Source organism: Terrapene carolina, unplaced genomic scaffold, assembly GCF_002925995.2.
Source record: "Terrapene carolina triunguis isolate 2854851 unplaced genomic scaffold, T_m_triunguis-2.0 Scaffold22, whole genome shotgun sequence".
NCBI lineage: Eukaryota > Metazoa > Chordata > Testudines > Emydidae > Terrapene > Terrapene triunguis.
In genome coordinates, this window is record NW_020664373.1 from 23,977,433 (window position 1) to 23,983,117 (window position 5,685).

Genomic DNA, 5,685 nt, shown 5'->3' on the forward strand with positions numbered 1-5,685 from the left:
AAAGGAAAAGCTATATTCCTGCAAGAGCAGGGTGACCTCTGTGCTAATTGTTCTGATGCTGGGAGCTGTACTAGGAGCTGAGGGCTGGCCTGAAATGGGTAACTAACACATGGCGGGAGGCCTCATTTCTTGGAGGATAGAATTAGTGAGGTAAGCAGATCATTAGGCTGAAAACAGAATGTGCTAAATGAGATAAGTAAATAGGTCAGTAGGCTAAAAAACAATGTCCGAGCCAGCTAAGATAAGAGGGAGAACAGCCAGGGAACTGTTTACTAACAGTAGACAAGAAAAATCAGAAATGTAAAGATGAGATAGAGTAGGGTGAGTGTGGCCAATACATGGACAGAGCATGCTGCACAGGGATTGGTTCCTGCAATATAATCAAGCCAATTCTAAAACCTGTGATGCAATGTACTGTGTAAATGTATATAAAGGAAGAGGTTTTCTATGTAACTTTGGATGTATGCCAAATAAAGGAACTTGAGTGATTATATCTGAGTTGAACTGAGTATTTTTTGGATCCCAGAGAACAGGGTGAAGCATTCTAGGAGAACTGGACAAGGTGTTCTGGGTTAGCCAAGTCGAAAAGGTCTTGGAGGGTATCCCAACATATAAATACCTAGCTAGATAGGCCTCTTTCTAGAACAAAGAAACTATAAAGACTCAGGGTGAAACTATGATGAACTCTAGTCAGGGCGTTCTGGTTATAGGTGTCTATGCTGTGGAACATCCTACCGGCGGAGATCTGACTGAGCCCTACTCTGAGTTCAGGTCGAAATGCAAGTTCTATCTTTTTTACCAAGTCCTTGCTTAAAAGACAAAATCAAGAGACTCTGTTAGAGTGTAGAACTCCTTCCGTGATGATCTTTGGTATTTTCTTGTCTTTTTAATTTTCTGTACTAGTACCTAGATAATGATTGGCATCACCTTGTAAGTGCCTAGATAAACAGATTCAGTTAGTGAAATTCAATTTATTCAAAGCAGACCATTGACTCTTCCACCTCAGATGCACAGAGGAGGGACAGATGGTATAGATGTCAGTTTCCCTGACTTCAGGACCTTTGTCTCAGAATTGTTCGCAGCAGTATACCTAATATCTTCAGCCACTGGACAGATTTGGGCAATCCTAACTATACACAAAGCTTTCTCTAGTCTCCTTGTCATCCTCCCTTTTCCCTTCTGCTCCTTGAAGTGCCTCCAGAAAAAAGAGACGCAGAGGGGAAACAGTACAAAGTTGAAATGAATATTTCAATGGAGTCTTCTGTTTTGACTTTTTGTCATGGGAAGGATTAGAGTTGAAGGAATCAGATGAGGGAAACCTCCAGTACATTTTTCCTCCTGAGTTCTATGAGCCATGATTAAAGAGTTAGCTTCTAGTCTGGGGCTTTAGCTGAAGCAAACAGAATGCAAACAACAAAACACAAACTCGAGAGAATACCCACCAACAAGCTCCAGCAAGGAGCCATTGATTCCACTAACAGGATGACTGGTGTGGTCCCGAAACAAGCACGTGACACAGGCAAGATTGTCAGTTATGGACCTGTATCAAATCTCTGATTCTTAAGGAAGTCTTGTCTGGTCTCAGCTGTAGCTTTCTTTTACACAGAGCAAGCAGCCTTGTCTAATAACCATGCTGGGCTCATGTGCTCTTAATGTTCCCTTGTTCCCAGTAGGCTGCAGCACTCTTTTCCCTTGGCCTCTCTGGCACATTTCTGATTATCCCTTCATGGAAATGGGGCCCTACCACACAGCTGTCCTAGGCTCTGGTGCTGACTCCCCAGTAACTGAAGCACACCCTTCCCCAGAGTGCCAACCTTGCAGGGACTCTTTGTTCACAGTTTAACTCCTCAGGGGCACATGACCGGTGAAGCAAACGGACACAGTTAGGCTTTGCAAAGGTTTCTAGACACAGTTATTCTTTACTTACACTGTACAAGAGATATACAGATCCAGAACCTCTGTTTCCTCACCACTCTGGAGCATTCTTTGGGGTTTTGGTCAGAATCCTCTGGGGTGTCCAGGATCCTTCTCCTGCAGCTCATGCTTCACCTCCAAATCATGGAATCCGCCCCCCCCAACCCCCGTCCTCCCTCAGCTTCCTTTGACTTTAGCGGATACCACAATTCAATAGGATCCCTCTGCTACAAAACAATGTTCCTCTCTCCTACGCAAGCTTCCTGTGTGTTCCCCCTCAATGTCTCAGGCTTGATGGCTTTAAGATCCAGTGTTAGGTTCTTTGTTCTCAGGTTTGGGGTATTTTTCCTCTCGCCAAACCCTAGCTCTGCAAACAAACTTGGGTGAACTAGTTTCCCTGCTCAGGCACCCCTCTTTACCATACTCCTTGTTCAGTCAGACCACAGTCATTAAGGTTAATGCATCTCCGTTGTCCCAGGTCTGGGGGACAAATTACACAGCTCTGACAGAACATGGCTGACTCCACATCCACTGAGGCATTCCATGATATAGCAGTTTCTAATATCAACCAGAATTAGTAAGTCAGCCATAGACAGAGGCCCCAAATAACCACAAGCTACTCATTTTAACTGATCTGACAAAGCTATTAAGACCAACTATTCTCCTTTGTTTAAATAAAGAGAATTGCCCCAACATAATCCATTATACATGCGTCCCTGACAGTTTGCAGAGGTAAAAATTGATTTGGCAATGTACTGAATCGTGTACCAAATTTGTATTGTCTTGTTTGTGGTGCTTTAAAAAAATCCCACAATGTTTTAAAGTTGTGTGGTTCTTTACAGGTCTTTTATAAATAAAATCTTTCTTCAAGCCTCCTCTGAAGTTTATTTTTGTTTAAAAGGCTATGATTTAATGTTAAACACATAATAAATTAACTTCTTTTTAAGATATCATAGACTTTCATATCTATTCCATTTGTTTGTGTGTTGCTGGCACTATCCTCTGAGCTGGAAAAATCTCTTTCCCAAATGATATTCATTTCCATTAAGCAACTTACAGAGGTAAAGAAAAATCTTCAGGAGAGCAATTTTCAGTTGCTAGAATAAAGTGAAAAATTGGTAAAGTAGGCTGAGCAAGGACACTAGTCCAAGAGAAGAAACCAATCTGAACAGGATTTAATTTGTCTACAGGCCTTGATTTCACTGCATTACTCAGTGGGAGTCCCTTTGTAGTGTCACTTATCTTCCTCCTCTTCCCTGATGGCCTGTAACTATGTTGCCAGTGTTGTGTTTTAGTCTGTTTCTGATTGCAGGCTCTTTTACAGGCAGAGTGACAATATTTCAGCTCAAACCTTCATATGCCTTTATGGTGCTTTATGAATAACAGTAGTGTTTAGGAGCAGGGTGTTTTCTAACCATCCTGTTGTACTTCTGCTACATAGATTCTACATTACTGAATATTTAACCTAAGAGAATGTGCTGATGTGTGCACTGGAGTAAAACTGAATTAGGCTTTGAAAGGCTATAATTACTAATGGTCTCCAACTAAACAACATTCTCTTCTGGAGGATAGAGGAAGGAGCTGTTTCCTAGATAATTAACAATCCTGCAAAGCTTTCATATATACTTTGTGATAAAAACAAACAAAAAGCAGCTCTCTCCATCAACATGCTGAACATCCAGGGTGTCAGGGGGAAAATCTGGAAGCAATGGAAACTCTTCTTGGTACCAGTTTGTGGTTTCTAATTGAGTGAGTTAGCTAAATAAAGGCACAGGGCAGTGGGTTAATTCTTCATTATTGTAATGCAACTACTAACTCAGAGCAGAGCAAAATGAACTAGGCTTTTTGGAGGGGCAGGGGGAGACACATGGGCTGTACAGTTCCTATCTTGTGGGGCTCTGGGCTTCATCAGTGCTAAGGTGTTTGCTTTTCACTTGCTGACAATTTCCATAGCGTAAGATTGCTTTCTTCACTGATCTGTTCTAGAGTGTCTGTCTACCAGCAGTGGCACCCTTTGTGATGTAAGACACCATTTGGTTTTTGTCACCTATCTTCGACCTCACTGCAGCATGTAAATAAGGGCAAGCACTCGCTTGGCCCCTGTGTGTTATGCAGCATGGGCTGAGGGCAGTACACCTGAACAATGATTCTGTTAAGTATTAAATGCTTTGCTGAATGATAGTAGCAGCACCACATTTCCACTCCACCCCCACCACTATAGTTATTGAAACTATTATAAGAATATGCACAGAGGTAGTTCTCCTCCTCCTCTCCCCCCAAATTTAAACATAATCAAGAGTGATGACTGACATTTCATACAATATCAACTAGATACACTACCATAATGTTGTTCTTGATTTTGAAATGGATTGTTGTTTGTAAGACTAGCTTGATTATTCCTGAACCAACAAAATATTTGAAATACAGTTTCTCCTTTATTAACAACTACCTGAAGTCACAGAACTTTGGAAGTTTAGGAAAAATCTCTCTCCTATAATTTTAAGTTCAAGTTCATTTGCTTAGATTTTTTTAAAGCCAGTTCCTAAACAGTAGTTTCTCCATCTTCTGCAGATTCTCACCACCAAGGATGCCAGCTTATTCCCCTGTATTAAGAATTTTCTGTTTTCCCTTCAATAGCTGGTAACATTACAAACTGCTTGCTGGGCATACAACTGGCAACTAAGTACTATGTAACATAGCAAATGGCATTTGCTGACGTTTCATTTCTGCATGAAGGAAGAGACATCCAAAATGCAATACACATTATCTAATAAAAACTAAGTAAAAAGGATGGGTTTGGATCTTAAACCTAGAACAATTGCTGGGTGGGCCTCTCACAAGCCTTTAGCATTGATATGACTCCCCTGCTCCCATTGAAACAGGAGTTTTACCACTGGGCAATAATTGGCCAACATGCTGCCCTTCTGAAAAATCCCATCCTGTTTCAGCTGATTGCAGCCAGTTAGTGGATAATACAGAAATGAAAGCTTAAATGCTGAGAATCAAGGTTATGATACTTACCCTGAATAAATTAAGTGAAACCAAGATGAAATATGGTAACCCTATTATTGTAACAATCAAAAGCCCCGCCTCCGTCCTGCCCTAGCCCTGCCCCTGCCCCTTCCACTTCCCGCCCCCCTCAGAACCCCCAACCCTCCCCCCCACTCCTTGTCCCCTGACTGCCCCCTCTTGGGACTCTTGCCCCTAACTGCCCTCCAGGACTCCACCCCCTACCTAAGCCTCCCTGCTCCTTGTCCCCTGACTGCCCCCTCCTGAGACCCTCCCCCATCCTAACTGGCCCCCTAGGACCCTACACATCCCCTGACTGCCCCAACCCTTATCCACACCCCCACCCCCAGACAGACACCAGGGACTCCCACGCCCCATCCAACCACTACCCACCCCCTGACAGCCCCTCCCAGAACTCCTGACCCATCTAAACCCCTCTGCTTCCTGTCCCCTCCTGGGACCCTGCTCCTAACTGCCCTCCAGAACCCCACCCCCTACCTAAGCCTCCCTGCTCCTTGTCCCCTGACTGCCCCCTCCTGAGACCCTCCCCCATCCTAACTGGCCCCCTAGGACCCTACACATCCCCTGACTGCCCCAACCCTTATCCACACCCCCACCCCCAGACAGACACCAGGGACTCCCATGCCCCATCCAACCACTACCCACCCCCTGACAGCCCCTCCCAGAACTCCTGACCCATCTAAACCCCTCTGCTTCCTGTCCCCTCCTGGGACCCTGCTCCTAACTGCCCTCCAGAACCCC